This window comes from Aedes albopictus, chromosome 2, assembly GCF_035046485.1.
Source record: "Aedes albopictus strain Foshan chromosome 2, AalbF5, whole genome shotgun sequence".
In the NCBI taxonomy this organism is placed as follows: domain Eukaryota; kingdom Metazoa; phylum Arthropoda; class Insecta; order Diptera; family Culicidae; genus Aedes; species Aedes albopictus.
The window spans coordinates 16905955-16928740 of record NC_085137.1 but is presented as its reverse complement, the minus strand read 5'-3'; the positions used below and the strand labels follow the sequence as shown (position 1 = coordinate 16928740).

Sequence of the window (22786 nt, the reverse complement as noted above, 5' to 3'; positions counted from 1 at the left end):
TCAATATACACAAACCGCCGTTAACAACCGACCACTTTTCGACGCAAAAACTAGCCAAAAAGAAAATTCTATCGCGCGTCTCCACTCCACTAGGGAGCAGAAACCTTTAGTCTATTCCACACAGAAATACACTGAACGCGACTCACTTGTCGGCGCCCGGATTTTTTCTCGACCGGCGAGCCCGAACTAACACTTTTCACTCTTTTGTGTGAATGCAAAAATGAAAGAAAATATTTATTATGTATTGGGAACAAGCGCCGACGGGAAGCGAAAAATTTGGGACCGACTCCACCCGCGACGCATCCACCGCACACTCCCAATGGTAATAAGTACTACTTGAGACGCAAAATCCTAAAAACTTTCACAGTCTCCTCGGACTTTCGTTTCTTGCGAAATTAGCATGGCCCTGACTCCAGCTTGGGAACAACTGAGCTTTGTAACACCAATTTGTTGTATTAAATGCTTTTAAGACACACAATCTGAAAACCGTCTTCACTTTCTAACCGCACTTACGGTAGCATGGTCCGTGGTCTCTGCTTGGGAACCACTGATCTGTGCAACACTAGTCACATGCTTCTTGAGACGCAGAACCCGAAAAAAATATCACCCTCTCCTAGAACTTTCGAATCTCAAGAAGTTCGCGTGATCCGTCACTCAATATTGGTAACCACTTAATTTTGCAACACTTCTGGTGGTAGTCCTCATTGAGACGGACAATTTGATAAACAACTACAAATTTCCATTATACGTATGTATCACATATAAGTTGTTCCCGAATACCTAGAACCCCGAATTACGCTCAAGGAGCGTAAATTACAGGAGCGCTATTTGGGATGGGAAATTCGGAAGGCGTAAATTGAATTTGTCCCAAATATACTGCCGCTCTACGCATAAATGTCCCATGTTATATGGGATTCCCATATAACATGAGACAAGTATGCGTAGGACGGCAGTATAGTGAGCGTAAAATGGGGTTTTAGTGGAAATGGTTTGTCTCTTGGTGATGGCTGTAAACATTGCGAAACGTAAGGATGAATCAAAACCGTTATTGTTCCAAAAAGTTGTTGACTTCTCAGTCGAAAAATCCAACATTTATGTAAGTTATGCTTAGGAGGAATCAAACGAAATGCTTCAATCACTCGATCAACAGGTGTGCTCGAATCTTGACGCCTTCCAAAGCAGTCGTCCCTTCGGCAACCATCGCATCTGACATCTATCCAACCTCCCCTTCGTATGCAACATCGTGCCGGGTCGTTGTTTTGCAACGCTTTTCCAATGAGTACCAGCGCGCATGCTCTCAACGCACCCTCCGAATTTCAACTGACAAGTTCCTGCAATCGTGAGTTCCACCCCTGTATGATTCCGCCAATTTCGTTCAGCGATCTAAAAGGGGTTGTTTTTCCACCCTCACTCGCAGCTGTGTTGTTGTTTTCAACCCTCGCTGTGTGGTTGTATTGATGATGGTGATGGTCCTTTCCGATTTTCCGCGAGTGGGAGAGAAAATGCGGGAGAGCGTATGCCTCTAAAGAACGAACGAGTCGAGCTCCGCGCGAGTTCGAGCAGTCTCCAGTCAGATTGGAGGAAATTTCTATCGCGTACGGACACGGACGGAATGTCGCTCGCCCGGAATCGAAATCGGAACCGTCGTCGGGGTCGTCGCCGTCGGTTTGATGACATTCCATTGCGGTTCAGTGTTCGGATGTGAAGTGACGTTGAGTGAAGTAGAGTTTTGAGTGATTTGGGATTGGAGTTTAGTAACGGAAAAATTGTTAGTGCAGCTGAAAGTGTCTTGCGGGATATCATCTGGAGAAAGTTGTAGGGCGATTTCACCCTCGTAACCCGAAGGCGAGTTTAGGGATCCGAGAGCACGAGAGAGCTGGCAATCCGCCCGACTGGGGACAATGTTGATAAAGGATAGCTGATGCCGCGTGGTGCGGATGTGTAGGTGCGTATCGTAAAGGAGAGAGAGAGTTGTTCGCTCGCTCACGCTCGTCGTAGGTTCGAAGGTTCGTGCAATGGGGTTAGATGGTACTGTTGACGGAGTTGTGTTCGCTAGGACATAAATGCACTTTTCCTTGGCGGTGATGCCGCCGCCGGACGAATGCTGCCCTACTGCGGGTGAGAGTGTAGTGGTGGTGTGTTTTCCTCTCGATCAACGACAGCCAGAGTCGGCAGCGGCAATTGCTGCAGTCAAGGGAAATCAGAATTATCAATCTTCCCTTTCGTAGCAGCAGTCAGTCTTTGGCGGATATTCGGAGGAACGCGTCGTCGTCGCGTGTCTGTCTCTCTGACGAGGAAACTGCGTCCGAGTGTTTTTCCGACGAGCGATATATTTTCCGTGCGAGAGTGTTGAAACCCACCTTTCGAGTGCACGCGTTGTTTGTTTCTCGCGTATGCGGCGGGGTCGTTACACACCACGATCAAGAATCACTCGGAGTGATGACGATCGCAACAACCAGCAGCAGCAGCAGCAGTGCGGTGTCGAGTGGGTGGTAGAAGCTTAGCGTGGTGGAAATTCTAGAACGCACGCTTATCCAAAATCTACATAAAATAAAAAAACCTAAAAAAAGAAAATCGCTCCGTGAAGCAAAAGTGTATGACTTCGACACGGCGTAGTGGTGCAGCATCAGATAAACAAATTTGACATTGCATATTCTGAGCAGGGAAGAAGCGGAGGCGGTCAACAAACGAGCACACGAGCGAACGAGCGAGTGAGTGAAGGGAGGTGGGTTTGAGAAATGTGGGACAACAGCCGGTCAGAGCCGACGAAAATCGATTGACACCGGGAAAGCGGTTTTCCCTAAGTGGAGTGAAGCAGAGAGGTGCAGCGGCACCTTTAATGGGGCTTTAAGGTGCACGGGGACAGGTGAATTTGTTACCGCGTCGTGCTTGGGGGCCGACGATTTTGATGGATGTTTGCGGTTAGTTTGGAAATTGTCCGGAAGGAAAGAAAAGGTATATCCGAGGAGATCTCGTCGATGAGTAGTGTGTCATGTGGTTGTGATCGATGGTTTGCGGTGTGAGTCCAGGAATTCGGAACCGGAGAAGGTAGTGCGGGTTCGGATCACAATTGCTCTGCGGTGTTGGTGGTGGCCTTCTGTTAATAGAAAATAATGAATGATTAATGATTCCCGGGAAGTGAAGGTGGCAGATGGTCGGAATTGATTTAGGTGGGTTTTTCGTGAGGAAGAAGGCTAAGGGAAATTAGAAGGTGCGATTACGATTCTCCCTGGCTGGTAGATGTGCATGTTGATTCCTATCGGTGGCGGTGCGAGTAATTATTCTTCGATTGTGATCTGCTGGAACAGGTGCTGCCATTAGGTACCACATAAAAGTAAGTGATAAATGATATGAATAATTTGTGATGTAAGTAATCATATTCCATCATTAGTCGTGTCTGGCAGGCTTCCATTTACAAGTTGAATTAAACTCGAGGAAAAAACTAAAAATTTCAGTAGTAAATAATTTATGATTGTCGAGTAATTGAAAAAATGACAAACAATGTGTAATAGTTTACATCTAGGGCTAAGACGCTAAGTACCATACCGTAATTGATATGCAATTTTAATTTTGAGATATTCTCTTCCTACGATTTTTACCGATGACTGTCAAACAGAAATGTTGTCAGGAATGCTTTACAGCAGATGTGTGTAACTGAAAAATGTTTAGCCGCGTTAAATCCGCAGTGTTATGCAGTACATATTAGAAGTTGATTATTTAATAAGTTTGACTTATTGAGTCAACGACGAATGAGTGTAATCAGTTTCGTACCTTTTAATTCCGCCCTAATCGCTTATCCTTTGATAGTTACGCGTATTTCGTCTACCACTTGTAATCTTACTCAGTTTCAGTTATCCACTGAGTAGATAACTGACACTGAGGAAAATTACAAGTGGATTTTCTTCTAAAATTCTTTCTGCAGTTCATTCTGGAATTCCTCGAGGAGTTTCTTCTGGGATTCCCAGCTTTTGAGAATTCCTCCCTTTTAAAATCCTCCAGCTCTTCGTTCCAGGATCTCTCCAAAAATTTTCTTTAGGATTCCATTTGAGATTTCCTCCTTTTTTGTATTCCTTCAGAGATTCCTACAAGAACTCCTTCCGGAGTCCTTCTTAGATTCCACCAAAAGTTCTTTTTGGGACTTCTCTGGGAATTTTTTTTTCTAAGGTTTTTCTTAAAGTTTATCCGTGGTTTCCTTCGGAAGTTCTTTCAAGGTTTTCTTCTTCTCTGTTCCACCAGCAGTTTCTCCGGACATCTCTTCAGAGATTTCAACCAGAATTTATTTTGAGATTCCATCAGAACTTCTTTCTGGGTTTCCTAAAGAAGTCCCTTTCGGGATTCCTCCAGGAGTTCCTTCTTGGTTTTCTTCAGGAATTCACTCAGATATTCATTTCGAGATCTCTGCAGCAAACCCCTTCGACATTCTTTCAGATCCCTCCAGAAGTTGCTTCTGGGATTCCAATAGGAGTTCTTTTTCGGATTGGTCCAGAAATTCCTACCAAGATTCTTCTGGGAGTTACTTCTGGGATTTCTCGAGGATTTCCTTCTAGGATTTATCCAGTTTTTTTTAAGACTCCTCCAGGATTTTTTTCCAGCATTCGTCCATTGCTTTCATCTGGAATTCCTTTCTTATATTTCACCAGGGGTTCTATCTGGATATCTTCCGGAATTCCTCAAAAGTTTTTTTCGAGATTTCTTCAGAAATTTCTTCCGGAATTCCTACAATAATTTCTTCCGTGTTTTCTTCAGAAATTGAGCCAGGAGTTTCTTATGAGACTCTACAAATAGCCCCTTCTGAGATTCATCCAGGAGTTTATTCAAGTTTTCTCCAAAAGTTTCATCTAGAATTGCTCCAGGAACTCCTCAGGGGATTTCTTTTGGAATTTCTCTATGATTTCCTTTCAAGATTCCTCCAGGAATTTCTTCAGAAATTCTTCTGGAAGTTCCTTGAGAGACTCATTTTGAGGTTCCTCCAAATCCTTTTGAGATGTTTTAGAAGCTTTTTCTGGAATTCCTAGTAGGAATTCCTATGAAAATGTTATCCTTCTCCTGTTGGGGAAACCTATAAAGAACACCATGAGAAATTCTTTATAAAACTGCTAGAGGAGCTCCTTAAGAAATTGTTGGAGGAATTCTTCAAGGAAGTCCTGTAGAAACTATACAAGGAACTCCTAGAATAATGCCATAATGCCAAAAACAACCTTAGCGGCGTGCAGTGCCTTATAGCAAGCAGCAAACTATTGGTCGTGAGAAGTATTTGAGCGTAATTGATTTTCATGCACATTATTCTTTCAACATTCATTATTTATTACGCAGGATTTCAAAACCATTTGCTCAGATGCAGTTGTTGCGTCCTATAGCTGCATGGCTTATGAAAGGAAGTCGGCATTTTTGTCCATTATTTGTTATTCACATTAATGTGATGGAATAAAAAGATCATGCAATATATTTTTTTATTTACTGGATTATGATACTTAATAATGCAAGTAAAACTTTTATTAATTACGAAATACTTTTTTTTTTCAATGAGCTTAGAATGCTACGTAGCATATCATAAACCCCTACCCCCCTATCGTCACACTTCGTCACAAAATCACAAACACCCCCCCCCCCCCTCCCCCCCAAAAAGCTACGTCATTTATGGACGACCCCTACCGGTAGCTCCTGGAATTTTATCTGGGATTGCTTTTTTTTTAAGAATTAGGAGTTTCTTCTAAGATTTCTCCAGAATTTTGTCCAAGATTCACCTAAACGTTCCTTCACTGATCCTTCAAGTAGTTACTTCACGGGGATCTCCCTAGTTCCTTCTGAAAATTCTCGAGAATTTTCATCTGCGTTTACTCGAGAATTCTTCCGCGATTGACACAACAATAAACCGCGCGATGTCTTAAGGAATACTTTTTAGAATTTCCGACCAGTAGGGGTATTAGGGGCATAATGGACACCCTAAGCAAATGAGTACTTTAGGCCTGTATAACAGAGTAAAACTTAACATATTATCAGTTGGCTTACAACTTTAGTTTGTTTTCTACGTATTTCAATCATTTACAGAAGGTAGAATGTCATTATTGTGAAGAAATAATGAATTGTAAACCGTGTGTTTTTCAAGGCTGACATGAAAGGTACGGGGCGAAATGGACACCCCTGCATATTTTATGCTAATTCTTTGGTTACATCGACCAGTTAAGTAATTTGCCTACGGAGATCAATACCACAGATATATTTAATACTCCATCTTAGACGAGTTTACGTAACATAAAAGTTAATTAAATAAACTTTAGGCTAAAATAATCGGATTGATTATTTCCAATTTCTCTAAAATGCCTAACAGTATGCAATGCGCGTACATCCATTCGTAATTGCCAGTGTTCATTTCGCCTCGAATCGACTACAACATTAAAATTGCTATTTTAAGTAAATTCTGATAAAAATAAAATACTTCATCCATTGCTTAATCTTCGTATACATGTAGATAAGGTAACAATTCACTTGTTTTTATGGTGGACACACTCAAACACTCAAAATACCTTATTTGATGCTGCATCGAAATTATAAGAATTTCACCATATGAAAAACATATTTCTATTTTAATGATATGTTGGTTGTTTTGGAGCAATATATATGGTACTTTTGAAAAAATGAAACCATGACTTGTTACTTTACACTTATGCATTAAAAGTTTTACATGAAACTCTACGGTTTCGGCAAAAACAGGGGTGTTCATTTCGCCCCGGGTGTCCATTATGCCCCTAATTCCCCTATTAGTCCAGAAGTTTCATTCAAGATCAGGGATGGGATCATTCATTTGCAAAGAATTACATTCACTTGCTACTATCTCAGTTTAGAAGAATGCTTTCAAAAAACAATGTATGGATGAAATTAACCTTGTAGTTTTATCTGAAAGTTTGCCGAATGACATTAGGGTCGCACACGCATACTAAAGTCCTGAGCGAGCTGTGAAGGCAACTCTCCACGCCGTGAATGTAAATTACATTCACGCCGTGGAGAGTTGCGTTTGCTGCTTTTTGTTGACTTGTTGATGCTACGCTAGTACTTTGTTCTACAAAGTTTTAGGTAAAACAAAAATGAAAATGTGTTCCATACATTGATTTTTGCTACGATGTTTCTGAAGCGAGTTAACAGCAAGTGAATGTAATTGATTGCAAATGAATGATCCCATCCTTGTTCGAGATTCCTCCAGGAGTTCCTTCTTGGATTTCTCCAGGAATTTGCTCTGAGATTCATCCAAGAAATCCTTCCCGGAGATCTCCAAAAAAATCATACAATATTTTTTTCCTTGATTCCACCAGGAATACCCTCTGCAATTCTTCCATACTTTCATTCTGAAAGTCCCTCAGATGTTTCTGTTGAAATCTTTCAGTTATTTATATTGAATTCCTGCTGGAGTTTGATTTTTCGTTGAATATCTTGTGGAATTACTCTAGCAGTTCCTGATGGAATTCTTCTATTACCTTACCGGTCAGGCTAAGGCCGGGGTGGCCTCTGCTGTACATAGTAGCCGCCTCCATTCCACTCGGTCCATGGCTGTTTGTCTCCAGTTCCGCACTCTGCGTAGGGTCCGCAGATCGTCCTCTACTTGGTCGACCCACCTAGCTCGCTGCGCTCCACGTCTTCTTGTACCGGTCGGATGACTCTCGAGAACCATTTTAGTCGGGTTACTATCCGACATCCTGATGACGTGACCCGCCCACCGTAGCCTCCCGATTTTCGCGGTATGGACGATGGTTGGTTCTCCCAGCAGCTGATGCAGCTCGTGGTTCATTCGCCTTCTCCACGTCCCGTCTTCCATCTGCACTCCGCCGTAGATGGTACGCAACACCTTCCGTTCGAAAACTCCAAGGGCGCGTTGGTCCTCTGCACGTAGGGTCCATGTTTCGTGCCCATAGAGGACGACCGGTCTAATCAACGTTTTGTAGATGGTTAACTTCGTGTTACGGCGAACTTTATTCGATCGTAGAGTTCTGCGGAGTCCAAAGTAGGCACGATTTCCTGCCACAATGCGCCTCTGAATTTCTCCGCTGGTGTCGTTGTCGTCGGTCACCAGTGAGCCCAAGTACACGAATTCTTCAACCGCCTCGATTTCATCACCGTCGATATGAATTCGGGGTGGCGGGCGCGGTGATTCCTCCCTGGAGCCCTTTGCCATCATGTACTTTGTCTTCGACACATTAATGACTAATCCGATTCGCCTGGCTTCACTCTTTAGTCGGATGTACGTTTCCGCCATCGTCTCAAATTTACGAGCAATAATATCAATATCATCGGCGAAACCAAGCAGCTGAACGGACTTCGTGAAAATCGTCCCAATCGTGTTTATCCCCGCTCTTCGTATTACACCCTCCAAAGCAATGTTGAACAGCAAGCACGAAAGACCATCACCTTGCCGTAACCCTCTGCGAGATTCGAAGGGACTCGAGAGTGTCCCTGATACTCGAACTACGCACATCACTCGATCCATCGTCGCCTTGATCAACCGTATCAGTTTATCCGGGAATCCGTATTCGTGCATAATCTGCCATAGCTGTTCTCGATCGATTGTATCATACGCCGATTTGAAATCGATGAACAAGTGATGTGTGGGCACGTTGTATTCGCGGCATTTCTGCAACACCTGGCGGATGGCGAACATCTGGTCCGTTGTAGTGCGTTCACCCATGAATCCAGCCTGATATTGCCCCACGAACTCTCTTGCAATCGGTGATAGACGGCGGCATAAAATTTGAGAGAGTATCTTGTAGGCAGCGCTCAGTAGTGTGATCGCGCGGTAGTTCCCGCAATCCAACTTGTCGCCCTTTTTGTAGATGGGACAAACGATACCTTCCATCCATTCCTCCGGTAATACTTCCTCCTCCCAAATCTTGGTAATGACCCAGTGTAGTGCTCTCACCAGTGCTTCTCCACCGTATTTTAGAAGCTCGCTTGGTAGTTGATCTGCTCCAGCGGCTTTGTTGTTTTTCAACCGACCAACCTCCTCCTCAATCTCTTGGAGGTCAGGGGCCGGAAGTCTTTCGTTCTTTGCACATACTCCAAGATCTGTTACCACGCCACCTTCGGTACTTGCAGCGTCGCCATTGAGGTGCTCATCGTAATGCTGCCGCCACCTCTCGACCACCTCACGCTCGCTCGTGAGAATATTCCCGTGATTATCTCGGCACATGTCGGCTTGTGGCACGAAGCCTTTGCGCAAGCAGTTCAGCTTCTCGTAGAACTTTCGTGTGTCCTTAGCGCGGTACAGCTCTTCCATCGCTTCGCGATCTCGTTCTTCCTGCTGGCGCTTCTTCATCCGGAAGACTGAGTTCTGCCTGTTCCGCGCCTGTCTGTAACGTGCCTCATTCGCTCTCGTACGGTGTTGCAGCACTCTCGTCCATGCTGCATTCTTCTCGTTTTTCAACTGTTCACATTCGCCGTCGTACCAGTCGTTTCTGTGATTCGGAGTCGCGAAGCCTAGTGCTGTAGCCGAGGTACTACCTATGGCAGATCGGATGTCCCTCCAGCCATCTTCAAGTGTAGCTGCGCCAAGCTGCTCTTCCGTTGGTAGGGCCACTGCTAACTGCTGCGCGTAGTCTTGAGCCACTTCTACGTTACGAAGTTGCTCGATGTTGAGCCGCGGCGTTCGACTTCGACGCGTGGTGATAACTGTCGAAAGTTTTGAGCGCATGCATACAGCGACTAAGTAGTGATCCGAATCTATATTCGCACTGCGGTATGTGCGGACGTTGGTTATATCTGAGAAGAATTTACCGTCGATTAGAACGTGGTCGATTTGGTTTTCTGTTTGATGGTCGGGTGATCTCCAGGTGGCTTTGTGGATATCTTTGCGGGGGAAGAAGGTGCTTCGGACTACCATCCCACGGGAGGCTGCAAAGTTTACGCATCGCTGGCCGTTATCATTCGATACGGCGTGCAGGCTGTTTCGCCCGATTACCGGTCTGTACATTTCCTCCCTTCCTACCTGCGTGTTCATGTCGCCGACAACGATTTTCACGTCACGCGGCGAGCAACCATCGTATGTTTGCTCTAACTGCGCGTAGAACGCTTCTTTCTCGTCATCGGGTCTCCCTTCGTGTGGGCAGTGGACGTTGATGATGCTGTAGTTGAAGAAAGGGCCCTTAACTCTCAACATGCACATCCTTGCGTTGATCGGCTGCTACCCGATCACGCGTTGTCGCATCTTGCCCAACACTATAAATCCTGTTCCCAGTTCATTGGTGGTGCCACAGCTTTGGTAGAAGGTAGCCGCTCGATGCCCGCTTTTCCACACTTTCTGTCCAGTCCAACAAAGTTCCTGCAACGCCACAATGTCGAAGTTGCGGGGATGTAGTTCGTCGTAGATTATCCTGTTTGTATCGAGTCGTATTATCTCCTATGTTATTCGCAATGGGGATTTTTACGGGTGGCTTATTGGGCCTACGCCAACACTCCTGTCTCGCCGGAGGGCCATCGTGCCAGTTCTGTTTAACGTCCCAACCAACACTAGGACGACCACGCTGATGGGGCTACCACCTTGGATCTAGCTGGGCGTGGTGCAGCGTTTCTTACTCAGCCGCTGGATGCCAGAACAGACGCTGTTTGAGCCGCACCTCCTTGGTGAACAGACACTCGGATCGTACCTCCTCAATCTAGCTGAAGTCAGAAGGACAACAGTGCCCAGGCTGCACTACCAGCTAAGCACACAACTCTTAGCTGGCGGTCTTTGTCATCGCTTGACCCGTGGAAGCATGAGGTAGGAACTTTCTTCTATGAATTCTTCTATGCACTTCTTATTAAATGCATGCAGGACTTCCTTACAGAATTCCAAAATTTCTCGTAAAAACATCTTCATCAGATTTGTAAGTGCCTTATTCCTTCGGGATTAACTTGTGGGTGTCCTCCAACAGTCGAGCCAATAGCTCTTAAAGTTTTAGTGATATTTACTCCCAAAATACCACTTTAATGTTCATTAGCATTAGCATTAGCATTAAGCGAGTCGCACAAATTCGTAGGTGGTACAGTCCTAGACCGCTGTTATAAGGGTTGCCTCTCTACGATCTCTCAGGCCTAGGTGTCACGGGAATTTGGGTGTTGTTGGTGGAAGGGTAAACTCCAAAGGATACGCTTGGTTAACGTTCAGGCACACCATTGTTAGACTGCTTCGAATCAGTTGTCTGCCCAATTCATCCTGGTTTCCTCGTCATCTTGTTGGCATTTGGTTGAATTACTAGATTCTTCGGTTGATAATCTAAAATATAATATAGAGTACCACTTTCATGTTCATACACTAAAAGAAACTCTTACCGGAATCGCAATTAAAATTCCCACCGATACATGATTTTCATGTGCATCCCTCTATGAGCCCCTTTTGTGATTCCACAGAATTTCCTTAGCGGTTTCTTCACCAATTCCTTCCAGGATTTTCTTCTGAGATTCCTAAAGTGGTTTCATGTGGGATTCCTCTAAGACCACGGTCACCAAAGTGCGGCCCGCGGGCCGCACGTGATGTCCAGATCTCTATGTTGCCGTAGAATTCCTTGAAATGTTTCTTATGGAAGCTGTTCTACTCCAGAAATAATCAAGAATTACGTGCTTAATGTTTCACAAATCGACCCAAATGTTGCAATACGAGCAGTTGAAAAATGGGCCTGAGGATCACTGCAAGAGCTCAACCTAGATTTTTTTCAGGGGTTCCTCTACAGATTATTTGTGGATTTCTTTAGGAATACCTTAAGGATTTCTCCAGGGCGTCTTGGATTTCTCTAGCAATTCTTTCCGCATTATTCCTTCGAAGATTACTTCAGGTATTCCTTCTGGTCAGTCCTGCAAAATATCAGTCTCAGTGCCTGTTTTTCAGCCGAAAATGAATGACTGCGGCGGTCGTTTTCAGTTCCTCGATGTGAGAACTGACAGAGTCCGAGAGCTCCATTCGTGAGCGACCCAACAAGATCAATTCCCAATCATCCACACACTACTCATGCTGAAAGGCCATTCGTCTCAAGCGGTGGTTTGTGAGAGTGAGTTCCCTATACGCTACCACGGGTGAAAACACTCAACTACAGAAAATTGAATGGAAATTTAGCCCTGTCAGCTCTCGCTTTCAGCACGCTGCGTGCGAGTGTGAGTACCTATTTCATTTCGCTCCCGTGTTGTTGATCGGAAAGCAACATTGACAGGAAAACCAAAACGGAGAAAATGAAAAAAGCAAAATATCGTTATCATAAAGGCCAGTCGAAAAATTGCAACACTGCTTCTGGTATTAGCCCAGAAAATTTTCTTAGGATTACTCCAGGAATTACTTCCGTGATTTCACCACTCTTCCAGAAGTTCTTTCTGTGATTCCTCAGGAAGTTCCATCTGAGATTCTCCTTGCCGTTTCTTTAACAGTTCTCTCTGGGATTCTTTCAAGACTTTCTTTATAGATTTCTTATAGGGTTATATATGTTGAGGTGCGTGAAAATAAGGAAAAGTTTAAATATTCATACAAGTATGTAAACATATTTTTTGGAAATTGCCTTTTTACGTCATATAATACAATATTGAATGTGTAAAACAGTTTTAGGACACGAATAAAGAATACTAATTACCGAAGTAATAACATTTTTTGTAAAACGTGTTTCTTTAAAAAGGCTTGCCATTACAGTCCAACGGCTCAACTAGAAGCACAAACCCAAAACAAAACCGTTACTACAGAAATTTGTGGTGTCCTTGAACGATCGGACATTTTTCGAGTGATTCGATTAGAAATTCCATAAAAAACCATTAAAAAAAACTCTAGAAAGAATTCTTTAAAATGCTCCTGAAGGACTTCTCTAATAAACTCCTGGAGAATTTCCATTAAGAGCATCTGGGAATATTTAACAATGAACTTCGGGAGGCATTCCAAAAGAATCTGCGGGAGAGGAGTTCTTGAAGGAGGAAACAAAAATCTTAGGGGTGTAAGAAAGAGTTCCTGAATGAGTCTTTGAAGCAGTTCCTGATAGAATCCCGTAAAAAGATCCAGAAAGGAGACCCCGAGGCAGTTGCTGTAGGAATTCCGTAAGAGATTCTTAATGGAATCCTGCAAGGAGTTCCTGGAGGAATTCTCATAGGAATCTCAGAGGCAGTTCTTGAAGGATTCCTAGAAATTATTTCAGAAAGAATTCCAGTTTCCAGTTCTTAGAATCCCAGGAACTCCAGTAGGAACCGGAAAGAAATGCGGAAGGAATTCCTGGAGGAATCCCATAAAGGATTCCTGAATCAGATCCAAAAAGAACTTCTGGAGGGATCCCGGGTGAAACTGCTCGATGATCCCAGGAAAAATCTTTAAAATGAATAATGGAAGGAACCCGTGAAAAAACACCTGGAGGAATCCTGAAGTGACTTCTGGAGGAATTCTAGAAGAGATTAAATGACTCACTAAATCAAACACAAACAAATTATCGAGTCAAACATGGCATGGCGTGTTCTGGCCTGCAATAACATCAAAACGATTGGAAAAATGTATGGAATTATAAGAGTGCGTTGAACAACGTAGTTCAATTCATATCAAGTATTCACAAATTCCACTACAAAAAAAACTATCTACTTTCCTCAACAACGTCACGTCACATTTCCCCTTGTAATGACAAGGTCATTCACCTTGTTGTATCTAACACACATCTGTTTGCCTTCCCACTCTTCTCTGTAGGCAACAAACCCCATTCTATCCCCATATCGTTGACACCTATAATAGCCGGCATCATAGTTGTCACGCACATGTGTTGCCATGTTGGAAGCATCTGTTCCCATGAGTCATTACAAGCCAAAGCCATTTTGCGTAATTTTTGTGGCACGCGTGGTTCTGTCCGTCACATACCTACGCTGCCGTCTCATCCTGGCTCTCCCCATCCAGGACAGTCAGGGCGACAGTCAGTGGTTTAATCGGTTTTTGGACTGTAACTTAGAGTGTACACCTAAACCTTAAACCGAGTGACTGATGTTAGTCAGTTTTGATGTGTTCTAGGAAAAACTCCTTGATATCCTCACATGTGATGTGTTTAAAAAAAAAATGGTGTACAATTTTGAAGTAACGAGCTGGCATAAAAAGCATTGATTCCTATTTATTGATTTCCACTTCAACTGTGGATGCCATTTCACTGTTTTTGCGAGCAGCTAGTTCAGAATCAAGATTGTTCATGTAGTTTTCGTCTATCAGAAGCTGTACTTATACGGTCATATGGAAAATTCCATCTATGCACTGATTTAGAATCTCCCACAGTACAGTATTTTTCCACTGCCATCGTGCTCGGAAGAACATGAGAACATTCCCAAGACGTGTCTGATGGCCCCTTTGTGACGAGACTGATTTATGTTGCTCGTCTAGAGTTTGTAGTGCTGCTCGGTCTGTCTGCCGTCTTCACATGCGTTACTATACCGTACCTAACAGACCACTAAACTATGGTTCCTCCGTCGGAGCATCAGCTACTGATGTTTGGTCGGTATTATGTAACGATGTTGGTTCAGTAGTGGCATGACCCCCGTCAACGTCTCTTTCGGTAATCGGAGCTTAAAAAAGTGGTATGTATGATGCTACAACATCGCAGCCGCGAGAGATTTATGATTTTTCTCCCGCCAGACAAGGTCGGATGCGCTTGGGATATTATGTACACGAGGAAAAACAATCCACATTCATTCCGGGTCCAACGGGAAGCGATGTTTACTCGGAGCAATACCTATTCCAGGGATCATATTGGCTCGATTTAGAACAGCAAATGCAAACAATCGCCTGAGCACACACCACGGAAAGCTACTGACTGCGAAACCCGCCATTCTTGGCAACGGATCGGAAATTGAAACCAATCCACGTGAACTTTCCAACACAGTTTTTGTCTGGCTACCGATAGAAAAAAAAAATCGTGTTCATATCGCACCGTTTGCCGCCGTCGCTAGTAACGGTGACCGCACACTCGGCGCTACCGGACACTCGAGGGAGGCGGATTGTTCACTACACCTGAAATTCCGCACATCACCAATCCTCCAACGAGGGTTATCATGGTGATCTCAGGCAAGCAAACAGACCGTCCACAGTCCGGGCGCGTCTCGCTAGCCGTCCCGGATTCAGGATATCGAGATGCAGTGAAATTCGCGTGCAAACGTGGTTGTTCTCCGCTCAATCGCCACGCAATACCTAGCACGCCGTGACGAGAGGAATCGATGACAAACTTGGTGTCATATTTGTCGCTGCTGCTGCCGCTACTGTTATCCTACACGGAAAAGTTGTTTCTTGATTTCTTCGAAATTGCACTGAATTAGCTTTACACTTAAGTATTTTTGGCCGTTTTGTTCTCTTCGTCATGGGGTGTTTATGAAACCTCTTGAACTCAAAGTTGACCTCAAATCTTTTCCAACCAATCTGAATTATGCTAGTTTCAGGAAATTTGGCCAATAAAAATCACTCATGACGAAGAGAACAAACCTGCCGCACGGGAAAAATTCTGCTTCCAAAAATCTTAAAAACTACTCATGATTTCATGAGCCTAGTGCATTTTCGTTTTAAAAAAATACACCATGATTTATGATCATGATAATATGATCCGTTACGAGACAACGCTACCAATGCGTTACTTTATAAAAAAAACATCAAAAAGCTAAATCATGACATTGAGATTTTGAATCATGGTTTCGGTTGCGCATCGCTTATGATTCTGGTTGTTTTACCAGGATCATAAAAGTGAATCATGTTAGTGGTATTTGAAATCATGTTTTCGGATGCGTGTCGTATATGGTTCTGGCGGATTTTGGATGTTATTGAGTGTAAAAATGAGAAAACATTTTTGACACGTTTTTTTTTTTTACTCACGCGTCGTTAAACGGAACCAGAACAGGAATGGAATAGGACAATGTCGGGACGATGCCTGCATCGCTTGAACGAGTGAAGCCGTAACGGGATTGGACGGATCCGGGACGAGGAATGACAACCGCAGTAGATTGAGCTTAAACGAGAACGATGACGTGCAATCGGATGTTATTTAAAAATGACTGAAATGAAAACGGGAAAACATTTTCGGCACATTTTTTAAGTAACAGTTTCTCTGGGAGAATGTTTGGAGAGAATGTGTTCTTATACTAGAACGGCATCAACACAAACAGCCACATAATTATTGTATTAAAAACTATATTTCCATTACATTAGGGTAGGTAATCAAAATTTGAACCAAATTGCGGCTTTCTGAAGCAGTGCAAATTTTAAGTGATTTTTTCTCCCACATGGAAATAATTTACTACGGCAAAATCATATGTACATGAAAGCCACTGGTATAAGCTTTCTGTTATATGGTAAAAAGTTTGTATTTGCACCGAATTTCATTGAAATATTTGATTTTTCATCAACAATGATTTTAATCATAATTTGAACCAATTTTAATCTTAATTTGAACTACTGGCGGCAGCAGCTCAAGCAAATCACAAAACAGCCAATTCCATGCTAAACAATGAAAAATCACATGGATCTGCTAATTCTCATACCTATTTGTCATTAGGCAGTGGAATCTCAACTCAGAATGTTCGAAATTCTTTAGGAAATTGGAAACTAAATTTGGATTTTTTCATCCCCCAAGAGTAAACAAAGCAACCACTAGCGCAATCTACAGGCCAACACTAGAAGCTCACCCCCGTTTACTAGTTCAAATTTAGATTACAAATGGTTCAACTTAAGATAACATTCTCCAAGTGAGAATCACTTAAATTTGATAATTTCATGACAAATAATGCGAAATATTATTCGGTTGGTCGATTCTACGATAAATAGGCTTTCATTTGACGTGTTCACATATTGCGTGTGATACAATGCATGAGCTGTACGAGTGCACCGAAAATGTGCTTTCTCTTGAGGGAAATGGGTGAAATCACAGTGTTTTTTCAATTGCCTGTTTTCCATGACAAAAACGCTTTTTTCAATGCTTTTAAAGTCCACGTTATCAGGTTATATTACGAAAAGCTGTTTAACATCTTTTTCGGGACAATATTTGCCTGAAAAGTATGTCGTTTTAATGAATTTTGAAATGGTTCAAATTAAGATTACAATTTGACTAGTTCAAAGTTTGATTTCTTACCCTAATAGCTTTTCACCTTTTTCCTCCATCCACATGACCACAGAAGCGCGTAACGCTTGATAATGGCCATGAGTTCGAGATCATAAAATGCTTGCAACGAATTATGATACACCCAATTCTTTTTTTGCACGGGCCTGGTTTTTGCTATAACTCAGTCAATTTTCAACCGATTCTCATGAAATTTTGTACACATGTAGGCACGATTAGTACCATCAGTGTACAATATTTCATGAGAATCGGTTCAAAATTGACTGAGTTATAGCAAAATAATGACATGTGCAAAATAAGTATCGAGTGTATTATTTGCTCGGATGATCATGATTTCATGAAACAACAAACATTTTTTTTTATGATTTGTGTATCATTAACCCTAAAAGGGATACCTGGGGTCCATTGGACCCCAGGCGCCTTTCAGAGCTCGTCTTTGATGGAACACACTCAGCGAGGTGACGAAACTGAGGCCATGAAGGTATCCCTTTTAGGGTTAAAAAAAGGACGAGATTTGTTTCCGTGTTATAATACTCAACGTCACCCTATATAAAGTTGAAGAAATCATATACGACACAGATATATACACACTAAAGTGTAGGCCATATGGAAACATATATTCGATTGCAATGATTCCAAGCAACATAATCAACGATTTCTAGAATAGTCTTTACGATTTAGCCAAATTTCAACAAGTTAATATACGATACTTCTTAACCTTATTACGATTCTGTGTAGCAATATACAGTAGACGTTCGGGGATTGTAACATAAGGCTGAATTTCAAAAGGCTGAATGCACAAAAGGCTGAAATCAAGAAAGTGTAATATAAGGCTGAAATTTCAAAAGGCTGAAAATAGAAAAGGCTGAAAATACGAAAATGCATATATAAGTTATAGAATTTCTTCCTTTTCTTGGAGTAACGCCCGAACTGAGAACGAGCCTGCTTCTCAGCTTTCGCATATCGTGTAACAAGTACGAAGATACTCAATGCCATAGGGAGTCAAGAACATTTTCATAATAAAATTGTTCTTGGTACGCAAAACCATCAGCATGAGCTAATAGTGAAAAGACTAATGCATACCAACGAACACAAAAAGGAACTGATAATATTCATATCGTTATTTATCCTTCTTTAAACATGAGCTATTCTTTCGAGTCATGTTGTTTTGGAGATTGTTGACATTACGGCTACTAAAATAATATCATCAGAAATTTTCCCTTCTTTGAAATATATGCTATTTACTTGAAAAATACTGTCTCAGTAATGTAGGCGTTAAATAATCCATAGCATTATGGCTAGTCGTAAAACTTTCCAATTCCTAAAATGGCTTAGTTTGGCCAACCATGAATTAGGGACGGTAGGACAGTCAATCGTCAAGCTCAAGCAAAATTAGTGCGAGTGCCACGGTACGGCTGGGTAATCGACCAACAAGCAAATTTTCAAATAGATCGTAAAATCAATGAAGGTATGTAATTGTTCTCAATTGGAGTGATCTGTTTGTCTGAGTTGTTAGTGCTGAGGTTAACCTTTAGGATTGTGCGTTTGAAAACTAGCCAAATCACTATTTCAGCCTTATGTTATTTCAGCCTTTTCATGCATTCAGCCTTCTGTAATTTCAGCCTTTCGTGTTTCAGCCTTTTTTTTATTTCAGCCTTTCGTTATTCAGCCTTTTGTACGTAACCCGACGTTCGATAACTGAAACGTGTTGAGATGTCCCAAAATTAAAAAACAAACAAATTTGAAATGAATACAAACCATTCTTTTCCCGCATCATGGATCACTTATACAAAATCATTTGCGATTGCAGAGATTATGATTCGACTGAAGCAACAATGATATGGGACCTTTCAATGATATGATATTCTAATCAATAATATGTGACTAAATAAAAATTACCGCCTTGAAACATTTTTTTCCAACCTTGCATACGTAGAAAATGAGTCATTCCGCGCCAAGTGACCGTCACGGATTTGAACCAAATTTGGCTGAAACATTTGTTTAGATGGAAAAAGAAGAAATCCAAATTTTGGTGCCGATCGGATCACCCCTCGGCCCGTGGCAGCACCCCTCGTTTTGGCCGATATGAAAATTATCCTCTCTTTCTTATATTTTTATCATTGAAACGATTGCACATACACATTTTCAACCTTCGGCTTTTTTAAAGGAAATCGTTCAGGGAATCCAGAAAAAAATATTATTTTTCTGATACAGTGTTGCCAGATATCATATTTTTCAATTTTAATACTAAAAATCGATTTTTCTCAAAATACGTATATTTAGATTTTAAAAATTTCGATTCCATCGTGTTTATCAGACATTTTTCGATCGAAAAAGCTTAACTCCCCAAGGTAATTTGCGTCGTTCCTGAGATATAGCGTTTTTAAGAAAAAATATTCATTTTTTTCATATAAAGTATCATATAAAATCAGGTGCAGTTTATAAATTTCGTAAAAAAAACATTGTTCGATGCCATATATAGATGTTTTGTACTGATTTGAACAATATCGAGTATAAAAATGATTTAAAAAATTGTGACAGTGTTGCCAGTTTACCTTTTTTATTATAACATAAAACCTAACCTTCAAATGTTCGACAATGTACAGGTTATTCTGAAAAATCGTACCATGTGTGCTGCAAGATGTGTGATCAAGATAAAAACAATAAACATCTTCTCTAACGACCTTGTTGTTGACCTTTTCTTCACAGACAAACAGACGTAACACCAAGAATTATTTTCGTGAAAAAACATCGCCTAGTTCACACTACTATCAACTGGTGGAAATGTTTCACGATACACTGCATTGTGCAATATCGTCAACAGAAGGCACTAGTGTGAAACGCCAAACGCTTAGAAAAACGAAAGCTACAACTATAAAGGTTAAAAAATCGTTAAAACCGTGGTCGATGGAAATTTCTCCAATTTAACGTCTGTTTGTCTGTGTTTTCTTATTTATGATCCTATCTGACAAAATGACCCGATAATTGGCAGTTATTGTTAGTTTGATAGTTAGCAATAAAAAATTTGGTTTATTGGAAGAGATGAGGATAAATTGTTAAAATATAAAATGTATCTATTGTGAAATTCATTTCAATTGTCATTTTATTCATTTCAACGATGTTGTAGATGGAAGTGTTGCCACACATGTTCTTTTATATTGTAAACATCTAATTTACACGAAAGCTTTCGTAAATAGATAACACAAAGTAAAAACAAATGATTTCTGTTTTTTATACATATCGAGCACATTTGGCAACACTGCATGAGTATGAGCATAGATGGCAACACAATTCATGATTGCTACTCCATAGTGGTTTTTGCTTTTAGTAGTGTTGCGTGTACGTACACGCTGCATTACACGAACACCACTTGAGTTACTGGTTGAAAATAGTAAACAAAGATCAGCTGTTCCTAGCAAAATCAAATGGGCATATTTTCAACCAGTAGATTTGCATTAGTGTTCGTGACACCGCGCTGCGAAACCACTATGGTTAATCGCAGCGAACGATTGTCGCTTTTGATTGTGTGTTTGCGTGTCAGCGACGACAGCAGCCACATCGATCACTCACCAGCATTCTTCACCTTTCGCCACTCATTCATTTGCTTGCGATCAAAACTGCGACGAATGGCAACGAATATACATGTCAAGCAACTTGCGCATGGCTTCCCACAAAAAGGAGTGAATATGAATGGAGTGAGGCGAATATAGTGATCCTTAAGGACAAGGTATTTGGAGTACATAGCTCAAAATTTCTAGAGCACCGTTTTTTGGAACTGTTGAACGGATTTGGATGAAAATGCATCACGCTAATTGTTCAGTGGTTGTCAACAGCGTGATGCATTTTAATCCAAATCCGTTCAACGGTTCTAAAAAACGGTGCTCTAGAAATTTTGAGCAATGTACTCCAAATACCTTGTCCTTAATATGATACTATACATTGTCGATCTGGGAGTCACCTGTAATTGATCGAACAATTGATTTGATTTATCGGAATTAACCTTCGCGTACAATCCATCTCTTTACCATGCAAAAAAAGCCTAAGAAAAGTAGTCATCACCCATCTAGGAAGCAAACGCCACTAATCCATTTCACTCAGAAATTTTAGGTCATTCTTCGCCACGAAAAACAAACAAAAACTCATACCATATGCAATCACATCAAAGACAACACAATACTCAACACTGTTCTTCACTTCTCTGCCCGGGACAATAAAGGACATGATCTATTATTCTGCGATCCCCTCATAGGGGATTTTTATAAGAAGTTGAACCTTCGAAAAAATAAAAATACTGAAGTCTGAGCTACCAGTTGCGCGACGATGCGAAGTATCTAATATTATCTAATTCCAAAGGATATCATACTTCATATTTTATCATATTCCATATTTTCAGGTTCAGCTTCTGAAGTTAGCTGTGGGTCATTGAATGTAGTTATATCGAAATGACATTTTCAGCACTGTTGCTTATAAATACACTCATCAAATGTTTTCCTGAATATATTTTACGTCGATGTTGCCAAATGTACTAAACCTAAGTAAAAAAATACTTTTGGCTTGTTAATTAGATTTCATACTAAAGTTCTAGTGAAATTAAGATTTCTACAATAAATATTACATATTTGGCAGCACTTCCGTTCAGATAATGTTGAAATATATGGAATTTGTTTAGAATTGATGATCTCAATAGATATTTTTTTTAGTTCAACAGACTAGCATAACTCCATTACGATAGACTCGTAATTGATGAACTGGCAACACTGTCACATTTTTTTAATCCTTATTATACTTGATATTGTTCAAATCAACACAAAACGTCTTTATATAGCATCGAACAATGTTTTTTTTTTGAGAAATTTGTATACTGCACCTGATTTTATATGATACTTTATATGAAAAAAATGAATATTTTTTCTTAAAAACGCTATATCTCAGGAACGACGCAAATTACCTTGGGAAGTTAAGCTTTTTCGATCGAAAAACGTCTGATAAACACGATGGAATCGAAATTTTTAAAATCTAAATATACGTATTTTGAGAAAAATCGATTTTTAGTTTTAAAGTTTAAAAATATGATATCTGGCAACACTGTATCAAAAAAATAATATTTTTTTCTGGATTCCCTGAACGATTTCCTTTAAAAAAGCCGAAGGTCAAAAATGTGTATGTGCAATCGTTTGAATGATAAAAATTAAAGAAAGAGAGGATAACTTTCATATCGGCCAAAACGAGGGGTGCTGCCACGGGCCGAGGGGTGATCCTATCGGCACCAAAATTTGGATTTCTTCTTTTTCCATCTAAACAAATGTTTCAGCCAAATTTGGTTCAAATCCGTGATGGTCGGTTGCAAGTTTTCACATTTTCTCGGTCACTTCATATGAAATGACCCAAATACCTTTTTGTTTTTGCACATGTTTTGCGCAATCCTTACAAATTTCCAAATTTTTGAATTATTTTTTCTGAATATGAGAAATTTGCTTAAGAACAAACGTCTTGAAATCCCGCTTCAACAGTGCATCAGAATTTCAAACGCACAAATCTCAAGAAGCAAGATTCACACAACAGTGCATTTCATTATACTGTTCTTGCTCACTCGTAATAAGCTTAAAATAAGAAGATCAGGTGCGCTGGTTTTGTTTACGAAGAGATTTGTGCCCTCGAAATCGTGAGTAGGTACCAAAGTCGGCCATTGTGGCGACCATTTTGGGATTCTAACAAGTCTGTCCTTAAATGACTTAGAA

At 41.1% G+C, this 22786-nt stretch overlaps 1 protein-coding gene across 5 annotated transcripts in view; it reads left to right on the top strand.

The window, feature by feature from the left end:
- The first annotated feature begins 1557 nt into the window (after positions 1-1557).
- The window catches only part of LOC115262131 (CUGBP Elav-like family member 2), a 1100715-nt gene continuing 1079486 nt past the window's right edge, over positions 1558-22786 (top strand). Inside the window, exon 1 of one of the 5 annotated variants that reach the window (XM_062849221.1) lies at positions 1558-1945. The gene's annotated coding sequence lies outside the window, so the exon portion shown is untranslated. Of the gene's footprint in view, positions 1946-1998; positions 2956-22786 lie in introns of those variants that run through there. The other 4 variants (XM_062849226.1, XM_062849222.1, XM_062849220.1 and 1 more) reach the window with 4 other exon arrangements.